Raw genomic sequence first — 11736 nt, forward strand, 5'->3', positions numbered from 1 at the left:
GCGCCAGAGAGGGTGCAACATTTGAGGGTGCACCGACCCCGGCGCTAGAGAGGACGCAGCATTTGGGGGTGCACCAACCCCAGTGCCAGAGAGAGTGCAGCACTTTGCAGGGCTGTCGAAAGTGCAGGTGCCAGAGAGGACGTAGCACTTTGCAGGGCTGCGGAGAGCCCGAGCGCCAGTGAAGGCGTAGTGCGAGACAGGGCTATGGAGAGCCTGAGGAGGACCAGGGGGCCAAACTGTAACAAGGCCCAGACCGAACAACGTCAGTTCCATCTGTGAGGCTTGGGGCGTGGTAAAGGGGTGGTTGGAGCCACACATAGCTCATAGCCTCCCTAATATATATATTTACCAACAAAGACATGGCAGATGAGAATTGAGGGTGCCCATTGGGTCAACTTGGCATGGTAAGGGAGCCTTGGGGAGATCACGGTCATCCTGCAGGACCCTGTGCCATGACAAATAGTTTCTTTTTAAATGAACAGAGTCCATCCTGCAAAGGAATGAATCAGTGGTCTATGGAAAAAAATGTGTTCATATAATTAAATTTAATTATAATAATTCATCATGATATATACTTATAATGGTGCCAAAGTCAACCTGCACAGTTGGCATTTCCTAACTTTTGACTGCTTGACTTTGCAACTTTAGAATGCTTTTTTAAACACTGTTTTTAATGTATATACACATGTGCACGGATAGGATCACAGAAAGCAGGGCTGGAAAGTACCTCAGGAAGTCATCTCATTCATCCCTCAGCTCATGGCAGGATCATCTCTATCTAAACCATCCCAGTCAAGTGTTTGTCTAACCTGATCTTAAAGACTCCCAAGGATGGAGATTCCACAGCCTCTCTGTGTAGTCTGGTCCAACTTTTGACCACCCTCATGCTGAGAAAGTTCTTCCTAATATCCAAACTAAATTTCCCCTTCTGCAAATTGCTCATTGTTTTATCCCCTGCAGCCACAGAGAATACTCTTAACTCAGCAGTTAGTTAAGGTTTTCTGGTGGCAGGCTGGAATGACCCAGCTTGGATCTGAGACAGGCCAACACTAGGACCTGGCCACCTTCTCCCCATGGCCTGGCTGCAGCACAGGAGAAGCTTCCTACTGCACAGTTGCAGTGTAAATAAAACTCCCTGACCAGGGTGCAGATGAGAAGTCCTCCACTGCCAAATGCTGTGGAAGCCCCCAAATGTCACATGCCATCAAAGTCCCCTGCTCTGTGGGCTGGATCCATTGGCTCTGCAGGCTGTATCTGGCCTGTAGGTAATAGGGTTGCCAACTCTCAGTTTATCTCCATTCTCTTTATAATCACCCTGTAAGTATGTGAAGACTCTTACTAGATCTGCCCTCAGTCTTCTCATCTCCAGGCTATGTAACAACAATGCACTCAACAGTTTCTTGTACACGATCTAGTAAAGATGTGTCTAACTCACCCTGGGTTCCAGGCTATATCTGTCCTGCGGAATAGGGTAGCAGTGGTGGTACTAGCACAGGTGGCAGCAGGGACAGCAGACAGAGGTGCTACTGGTAGGAACTGCAGTGGCTGTGGCAAGACTGGTGGCAGTAGGTCAAGTGGCTACAGATGAGAGGGTTGTCTTGGCACAGCTCTTGTTCATCTTCCTACTGCTGATGGCCATGCCCCCTAGGCCTCAGAGGCCCTGGTTTCTACAACAGGACACATCCACAATGTTTGTAACCTGCTGGTAGAGTGGCAAGCTGGATAAAGTGGTCTGCGGGCTCGATTTGACCAGTGGGCCATATGTTTGACATCCCTAAGTACACTAAGACATACGAGATGTAGTCAAATACTGTGCATACTTATCATATGCACTGCAATCCATACTTATCATATGAACTGAAAACTGATTTCTGCTTAGTATGCTTTTATACATACACAGCCTTGACACTGTATGTAATATGTGCCATTGCTCCATGTATGGTAGAAATACACTATATGCAAGTAATCCAATACCTCTTTGCATCACCTCATTTTATTTCTGGTTCTGAGATAGTTAAAAATGCAGAGCCAGATTGTCAATGGATGTAAATCAATGTAGCTGCATTGTAGTCAATGGAGCAACACCAATCTGCCCCAGCTGAGAATCTGATCCTCACAGTTTCATTCCCACATGTAGATAAATTCTCTCTCCATCTGCTTCATTCTCAACGGATAAGCAAAAGCACCTTGGGGTCCAATCCTGTGAGTGCTGAATCCCTTCAATTCCCAGTGACATCAATGAGCACTGCAGGAAGGATTCAGCACCTTGAATGATCCGTGAGTGAATCTGGTTTCTAAACCTGTGCTTGGAATTGCAAACAGGCAATAGATATTATTGAACTTTTGTTTTTATGATAATGTCCCCTTTGTCTACACTTCATTTGAGGATGAGGGAGATAGGCAGGATTGTGTTATCTCTCATCCTCAGCTTGCTGCACTGCACGGTGGTGTCATTTTTCAAACAAAGCTTGAAGACTTGCTATATCTGGTGATCCTGATTTCTTACTTTTTACTTTCTCAGCTCACCTCCCCCATGCAACAGAGATGAAAACATCAATATCTGTTCTGGGTTTCCAAAGTGTGTAATTTGTTATTAATTTGGGGGACAAACAGTTATCTGACATTTCATGTAATATTTCTTTATCACCATCCATCAAACCCAAGTTAACTTACAGGGAGGCTCAGTGTCAGAGCTAGTAACTCCACAAGTTTGTTCAAACAATGAAGTTGTGACTAACTCTGCGTGATAAGATATCCCCTAAACTACCCTCCATTGCCCTTTTCATATTTTATTCATGTAAAATTATAATGCATTCATTTGAAAGTCATTCTTTTTATTTCTAAAGCTGAACAACTCAGGTCAGGAAAACTATTATTAGGAACATGTTTATTTATAACAACTAGTTTAGCATTAAGCAATGAGTTATGACAGGCTGGGCATTTCGGGAGTATTATTGTATGCCTTGGGTAAATTCAGAGGCACAATGCTGAAGGCAAAGGGGCCTTTCACCACCCAAGACATGCAGCAGGCCTCCAAAAATGAACTGCCACTAGCCTCTCATTGCTGTTATGGAAATGAAGCACTAGAAACAGAGAAATCTGGACCTGCACTGGTGCTTGCTGATGTGCGTATCATACTGCTGATAGCCTGTTGGACAATCCCAATGACTCTTGCCTGCACTAGCAATTCCACAACACTAAGGGCCGTGTGTAGATGAAACAAGGGGCATGTGTGCGTGACACTTTAAAGCGGGTTAAATGCTTTTGCACTGCCTTAATGGTGTGGATGTTTGCATGTGTCGGCAGCATATTGCGCATTAATTCCAGCTGCTGTAGCACATTTGGTGGCATAATGCTCCTTAAATGACTTTGGGGTGCAACAAACTAAAACACCTCTAAGGTGTTTTAGTTTGCTGCCCTACAGCCATGGAGCGAAGCACCAGGCTCTGTGCACCTCAGGGGCTGCGCAGCCAGCCTGTGCAGGCAGCCTGGAAACAGCCGGGGCAGGCAGGCTCCACGGAGCAGTGAGCCTGATCTTTTTTTTTCCCCCCCACCCTGGAGCCTGCCTGCAGGGGGACCCTGGTCCTTCTCTCTGTGGCTGCAATGTCCCCCAAGACCACCCGAGCCGGGTGCCTGAGGGCGAGTGCTGCCTGGGAAGGGGGCTGCTGCTGCTGCAGAGGGAAGCACCAGCCCCCCTAGCCCCCCAGGGACCACTCTGCCTCCCGGCAACTCATCCTCCCCTCCCTGCCACTGGAGAGGCAGGTAAAACATGGGTGTACACAACACAGGGGTTTACTTTGCCCTAAATTGAAGCAGTGTTTTTAAAAACCTCAGTGCCTTCAATTTAGGGTGAAATAAACCCCTGTTTCCTCTACACACTCCCAAGGAGAGCACTTTAGTGACTCATTTAAAACCAGGGCCACTCTCAGGTTTTAGGAGAGTTGGAACAACAGTTAAAAGCAGGGCTTCCTGCTGCTCCAGGTTTTTAACAGCTATCCCTCCCTTTTCGCCACTACCTGTTTTCTTCTTTGCATTGTTCAATGTCTCCTTGTATCTTAAAACCAATTAATTCCATTTTATGCCTAGTTTTATGGGGTTTTGCTTTTTTTTTTTTTTACAAAAGCTGTTAAAGTGCATACATTATAAATACTTTTCAAATTAGTTTTTATTTAGTTTTATATAGCCAGCTGCTTCTAGGTCAGGAGGCACCTGAGATAAGGCAGGCAGAAAATTGACTGACTAAGAGGAAGGGAGAGAGGAGCAGGCCACATACTAACCTGCAGAACAAGGGGGCCTGGTGATCACAGAGGGTTCTTCCCATTATGAAAATGTTGAAAATACTTTTCAACATTTACTCCAAGATTTCTTGGAGTCTCAGACCAGCAGAGACTCCCTATGCCTGCCAAAGGGTGCGCTTGAAAGCTTGCCAAGAACTTTTTTCCAACTAATATTTATTAGTTGGTCTAATAAAAAAGATCCCATCACATCTACCCAAAGAACCTTGCCTAAAAATACTTTAGTGAGTTGTTTATCACTCAGGCTCCAGTGCTGTGTGGCAGAGAGCAACAGCTGCTTCAAGGCAACTCAGTTCCCTGATGGATTAGGATGTTTCCTCTTTTCTGTGGTCCTCACTGGGGGCCTGTCACAGACTTCCCACTCCTTCTGTACAACAAGAAACCATCACTTGTGATATAGTTGCTTCCATAAATGCACAGATTCTAAGCACGTCACTCTCCCCCCACCACTTTCTCTTCTCTAGGGAAGAGATCCTGCATGGCAGAGCTGTTTAGGGATAATGCAAGGGACACGCTGAACCTTGAGTCATACAGCTGAGGGGTTCAATCAAGTGGCCAGGGCCAGAATAATGGGGTCTCAATTCTGGGGTATATTTTTTTTAGGTTGTAAGGAAGGGTACTTATTCCATCCTATACAGGGGCTGGAGATGGGCTCTTTCTTTTCCCCAGGAAGCTCTGGGGGAAGGTCCTGTTTACACGGAAGAGCAGAGGATTCAGCAACCACAGGTCAGGAGACACATCAGCCACCTTGTGTTTTTTGTCTGCTCCTCTCTCCTCTCTTTTGACATGAAACAGGCTCAGGATGCAGGGAAAAGAAATATGAAGTGACTGGTACTAGAGGGCAATCACGCTGGCTTCTTCTGCGGTTGCTTGCAGCAAACGTCAAGCAGCATATTTAGAAAACCAAAACTGCTTGGCAGAATTGGGAGGAGTTCTTCAAACCACATATTTCTATAACCAAAAAAAAAAAAAAAAGGAGAAGAAAAAGAAAAGCTTAAAAAACCCAAATATTTTCTTCAGGTTTTTGTTTTTCAAAATTTTAAAGACATGTTGGACAAAAATTGGAAAATGAAAACATTATACATCTTTTTCAGCTTGTGGTTATTCCTCCCTCCACCTTTTTAGTGGGAGAATGAAAACAAAGAAAGGGGAAAGCAAATTATGAAACTGTTAAAAGTGAAGTATTAAAAAAAAAGCAGATCAAAATTTTGAAAACAAACTTTTTTTAAATAAAAGTCTACATTTTTTTGAACAAACAATCATTATTTCAAAATGATTTAGAAAGTTTTGAATTTGGGGGAAGTTCTCACCTCCTATGTTTTACATTGCTTACCTCTCACAATAGGATGGGATTAGATTGCCACCCCCCTTTGCTTTTAGGGTTAGGTTAGGTCTATTTCTCCTCCCTCTCTGCGGACAGAGCCATTATGATGACTCAGTTAAAGTTTCAGTTAACTTGTTAAGCAGCCAGCTGAAAGGAAGGTAGTGCCAAATGGCAGCAGTCCAGTTACTTCTGCTTCACCTTGTTCTGCACCTTTGGAGCTGTGAAGTGGTTTGGGAGTTTCTCTGGAATCAGGGATTGCTTGCTGTGGGTTTCCAGAGGCCATAGGTAATGATAAGATGGACCATAACTTAAAACTCTAAGGGAAAACCACTGTGAACGTTTCACCTTAGCACTTCAGTTTACTTTTCCAGACTATTCTCATGAGGGAAAGGGCCAAGAGCTTACTATAAAATGAAAGCAAACCAAGATGACATTTATGTTGCTACAGCTAGGGGCATGTCTACACATGGCATATTAGAGGTACTAAACTTAATGTACAGTAGCAAAGGCACATTAATGCACATGTAGATAAGTCTGCTCTTACTTTAGGCCTGAGCTTAATTGTCCTGTCTTGGTTAACTCCTAATTCAGGACAGCACTTAAGTCCGTCCTTCAGGAGGGGCTTAAGTTAAATACATGCTTAATTCTGAGCCTAAATGGAGATGCTTCCCTGGAGTCTTTCATAGTAAAATCAAAAGAATAAGCATTTTCAATTACATTTATAATAATAATTTTAAAAATATACTCCACTGTAGGTTTGGCCAAAGAGGAGAGAATATTTCATTAAAATATAATGCTTTAAAAAAATTCAAAATTTCTTTAAAATGTCAAAAGCAAAACACCTTTGGTAGCTTTACCCAGAAGTCATGGAGGATGACAGTGTGAATCATTAAGTAAATGTAACAGCATGCACATTTGATTAAAAAGAAATGACTGGTAGATATTTTGAGACAAGTTATTATGGTGCAGCATGGGCAACTGGTACCTCCTGACTCTGGGGAGGGCACCAGCATCCGATCGCCAACCAGGGGAAGGGGGACAGGTGTTCCCCAGTGGTTCATCGCTGACCCTGGAAGTGCCAGCAGCAAAACCAGAAGTGCTGCCAGTAAAACTGGAAGTGCCGCCTGTACGTCTCGGGGGGGCGCCAGCCGGTGCTTCTCATTCCCCGGCTGGCGAGGGCCAATCTCAGGGGGGCATGTCCCCTCTATGCGTCGCCTATGTGATGCAGCAAATCAGGTAAATATTTATTTGAACTGACCAAACTAGGAATCTGATCCAAAGCTAATAGTTGATGACTATCTTTAGGGTTGTGGGGGCACGTCTACATGTGCATTTACTGCACATTAAATTTAATGTTCAGTAAGCAGATTTAGGCCAGCGCCTACACGTTCAGGTGTTAAAGCACAGTAATGCGGTGTGTGGACTGACTTGGGGGTAAAGTTAGTCCCAAGTCAGTCCACATACACTCTGTTAGCGCGCAGTAACATTTCTACACATGCATTACTGTGTAGGAACTAACTGGGTGTAAATTTGCTACCTGCATCGTGCAAATAGCAAATTTACGCCCAAGTTGATATAAGTTGCCATAGTTACTGCACAGTACAGGTGTGCATGTGTAGACGCATGCCCATACTGCACAGTAATATTTGGTTACTGTGCAGTAACTTAGGTTACTGCGCAGTAAATGTGCATGTGTAGACGTGTTCTGGGTGTTCAAATACAGCCCAACAAGTGATAGATACCTCAGTAGCTGGTGCACTGCAGAGAGCTGTACTGGTTGTATGCTACTGTCTCCCCCTAACTTGTTTCAGCTGTCAACTTGCATTAAAATAACTTCAAATTGCATTTAAAAATTGAATGCTTACCTAACATTTTTTTTTCTTGTATAAGCAATTACAATTTTTAGGTGCCCAACTTGAGGCATCCTACAGGACCTTAACTTCAGCACTTTCTAAAAATCAGGACTCTAACAAATGTTCTCAAAGGGAGCAACCCAAAACTGGAAATGCTCCTAAATCACTAGTTACTTTTGAAAATACTGGAAATAAAACACTCAAGCTTGTGGCAAACCATGAGCACAAGACATATAAAAAATCCAAATTTTGGGGTAATTAAATTACATGACTTGCAACAGCAGTACCAAAAGGATCATCAGCAGATTTAAGCATCTGCTGGCATAGGAAGAAAGCAGAATCAATGCTGAAACTAGTGAAAAGAAAACCATTACGCAGGATTTTGCACACTGTCCTTTAGCATTTGGAGATAAGAGGCTTTTAGAGCTAGAGGACAGTGTTCCCTGCCTTCTTGCTAAATATGTTTATATGAAATAATTTGGCAGAGTTGTGGGTATTGGTTACAAATTTTGCAGTCATTACTAAAGCCCAGGTCTTCCTCCTAATGAACTAAATGGGACTGTTTCCTGAGTAAGATCTGAGGAAATACATGACTTGAAAATTTAAAAATTAAGCCTCACAGTATTGCTCTGTTTAATATCCCACAGGGCTTAAATGATTTGCCCAAAGTCACACAGTGAATCGGGGAATGAGCCAGGAGTAGAACACAGGACTTCTGGCATTCAGTCTTGTTTTACTAGATACATGTTTGCAGATGTTAATGGTAATTCACAGAAGCAAGAAAATGCAAACGAAATCTTCCTCTGGCTTCTTAGTATGTCTAAGTATAGCTTCACAGCACACATACAGGGCCAACTTATTCTGCTTTTTTGATGCATGTTCTTCCATTGGTTTAAATGGAATTTTACAACTGAGGAAGGTGGCAGGATTTGATTTCTGATGTGCAGTATCCAACAGGCAATTTGAACCCTGCAATACCGATACACAACAGAAAGAAGAGAATGAGTAGTAGCCCTAATTTCACTTCTAGGTTTGGGGGTTTCAGTCAAACTTAGTACATAAACTAGAGCTGAATGTGTATTAGTAATAGATACCTAGTTAGTTAAAATGCAAAAGGAAAATAATGCTACTAGGTATCACCTGGCACCAAACAAAGGAGAGGTTAAATCAAAACAGATCATACTTTTAGGAACAGATAGATTATTTTCTGGTTCTAATCTGTCAGCTGACTCAGATAGAAAGGCTGTGAACAGATTTTTGCCCTTAGGGCAATGCACAAAGTTTTATGGAGGAACAAAAGTTGAGCATATAGATGTCCTTGCTGCTTGTTGCTCCATAAATGCCCCAAAATGTTTGTGTGACAATACCTGTTTATCCTCCTTTATTGCAGTGGATGTCTGTATGGTTATGGTGCATCAGCTGAATATACTGTCAGAGTGGCGGTACTTCTTACCTCCCTGAGACACAGGACCCCAGGAGTGGAGACCCTCTCCCCAATCCTTGGGTCCTCTGTGCCAGGGGCAGTGTGTACAGCTCAGCTGGTTTGCAGACATGTTTTTTTAGACATCCTTGACACATAGGGACACCAGCAATGGGGAGATGATTTGATTCTGGGGGCTGGGGATGTCAGAAAACTGGGTGTAGCCTGGCTGCACCTGTGATTTTTAAAAGTGTCTGCACTTTGGGGCCAGGCCAGCCATCAGCTGCCTGTGGCAATGGGGAGGAGGGAGGTGGAGCAACAGGGGACTTATGGGGTTTACAGTCCCATTGCTGGGGACTTTAAACCTCATACCTAGCAGATGTGGCCATGCTGCTGGGGTGCAGGGATCAGAGACTCCTTGTGGGATTTAAAGTCTCCTGTGGCGATCCTGTGACCCCCCTGCATCCTGGCAGCCTGACCAGAGCTGCTGGCTGTGGAGTTTTGACAATCAGCTGGCTGTCAGCACTGCCTGGACTGCCTTGATCTCCAACCAGACATGGGGCTGTCCTAGCCAGGCCAACAATCAGCTGATTGTCATCTTACCACAAGGAGCCTTACTCTTTATACCTGCTTTGAAAGGTGGATATAACAATCTCCATTGTGAGGTGCATGACAGCACAACTGGTGGTACAATAACTACAATGGCTCTTTATAGCTGAAGAGAGAGGAAGACCAATTCTAAGCCAGTTGAATAGGTGAAGCCCTGATGACACCAAGCTTGCAGCATAGGGGGAGCTGAAAGAGTATGGATGGTGTGAATGAAAGAGGGAATGCAGCAGACAGCTAAAAGAAGGTCAAACAAAATGTGAAAGGAAATTCGGTGTTTCAGATAACAACAGATAACAGCAAAGATACAAACTCCCTGAGAAGTGAGTGGAGTGGAAGAGAGTGAAAAGCTCAAACTTATTACAGTTCTCTGTTTCTTTCTAAAAAAACCCTGCCACAGAATTAAATTTAAAAAAAGGAAAAGAAAAAACACACTAAGAGGATCCCCCCCGCTTTTGAACTGCAACAAAGAAGCAACCTGAAAAATCTTACCAGGAAAAACTTCCAAGACTTCACTCTTCACTTCTCTTTTCCTAGACACTGGGTGTGGGGACAATACTGAAAGCCACCAGAGAAGCACCCGGCTGCTGCCTTCATACATTGAATGCTATTTTAGGACTTCTAAATTGAGCCAAATTGTCCAAACCCAGTTGGTAGAAATTGGCTTATGCTGTGTGAAAAAAAAAAGGTCTGGATTTAATTTTTAAAATAATATTAGCTTAATGATTTTATTTGGAGGGAAGGAAAATTATGTTTATTTTACAGACTTTACACTCTCAGTGCTTAAAAAAGAAAAGACGATGATGATACCGATACCACAGGTAAAGCAACCAGCACCTTTTCTATTATGGAAGCACTAGCCAAAGCAATTTTTTTATTTACACATAAATGAAAACTAGAACTTGGTGCTTAATAATTATGGCTGTTTGCAGATGTGGAAAAAAAACAACAGATAATGGCGCTTTACTTTAAACTTGGTGTGTTCCCACCCCAAGCCCAGCACATGCCCAGAGGAGGCAGTGTGTTAACTGCACCTGGCTTTCCCAATGTCTGTAGAGATCAGGCAGTAGTGGGGCTTTTTTGGTGCTTTTATCTAATAGCTGACTGAATCAGCTTTAGTTAAATGCGCCAAAAAGCGCCACTGAAGTGCCTAATCTATATAGACACTGCAGAGATGGGTTGAAGTAACGTGCTGCTGCTTCTGGTAGAGCACATTTTTTTTCCCCCCTTGTCTGTCAGTGCCTTATGTTCCAAGGACTAAGTCCTATGCTTTGAAACGCAAGCACTCTTTGCAATATACTCAATTTTTCAAAGCCAGCTTTGGCTGTTGTGCCCACTATTTATTATTGCTGTTGAGTTGGCCAAGTGTGAATTCAATCTGGTAACCATTAGAAACGCATGTGATCTTATTGAAGCTATTGAACAACTCATGTGGGTAAGAACTGCTCCCATGACTAGGGCTGCATGATAGGGCTCTTTGTGATCTTGGGCCAAATCCCACAGTCCCTCTGAAGTTAACTGTTAGGACTGCTCATATGAATAAGGCAAGCAGCATTCATCTGTGTTTGTGCATTGTAAGACCACGTTTTAAATAAGTGCTTTCGTGACTGCCTATAAGTAACAAAGGTGTTTTTTTTTAAATGCCTATTCTGTATTTAGAGCCTCTGTCAAAGGGCAGAATGACTGCTTGGAGACAGCATTTCACTCTGTAAGATAAAAAGTATGTAAACCCTGCTTAATTTGTTATAATAATGTCTTAATTTATTAGTTACATGAAACTCACACAGTGTTAACACATATAAAGGGTCCCAGCTTGCAACTGAGGGATTGCAAACATAGCTGATCATAGACTTTACTTTTGCAAGTCATCCAATCGACATGACTGGGGCTACTCATATTAGTTAATAAAGATAGATTTTAGTGATTGACAGTTAAAAAAGGGGAAAAAACAGCCAACAAACAGCCAATTAACCAAAACAAAGTCTCTGTAAAATCCCTGGAACCAAATTTTTAGGAGGGCAAGTTTAGGTTGGAGCATGTTCTGTTTTTGCTGTGAGGAAAGAAGACTGAGGGTTCAGCACAAGGAGGCAGAGCATCTGTGACCAGCTCTGTCTACATGCAGTGCTGGATAAGTCACTCAGATCCAGGCTTTGCTACAGTTCTAACAGTGCTGACATAGCTGCTGAGGGTTTCCCAAATTTTGGCATGATTTTTCTTTTTTTTTTTTTTGTTTGTTGC

General features: G+C 43.1%; 1 long non-coding RNA gene across 1 annotated transcript in view; it reads left to right on the forward strand.

Moving 5' to 3' along the window:
* Positions 1–375: 375 nt before the first annotated feature.
* LOC109302432 overlaps positions 376–11736 on the forward strand; it is an 11719-nt gene continuing 358 nt past the window's right edge. Inside the window, exons 1-2 of the long non-coding RNA XR_002098766.1 lie at positions 376–462; positions 5390–5392. This is a non-coding gene — a long non-coding RNA (uncharacterized LOC109302432). The remainder of the gene's footprint in view (positions 463–5389; positions 5393–11736) is intronic.

The sequence above is a fragment of the Gavialis gangeticus genome, unplaced genomic scaffold (genome assembly GCF_001723915.1).
Source record: "Gavialis gangeticus isolate Ggan-Ray unplaced genomic scaffold, GavGan_comp1, whole genome shotgun sequence".
Lineage (NCBI taxonomy): Eukaryota > Metazoa > Chordata > Crocodylia > Gavialidae > Gavialis > Gavialis gangeticus.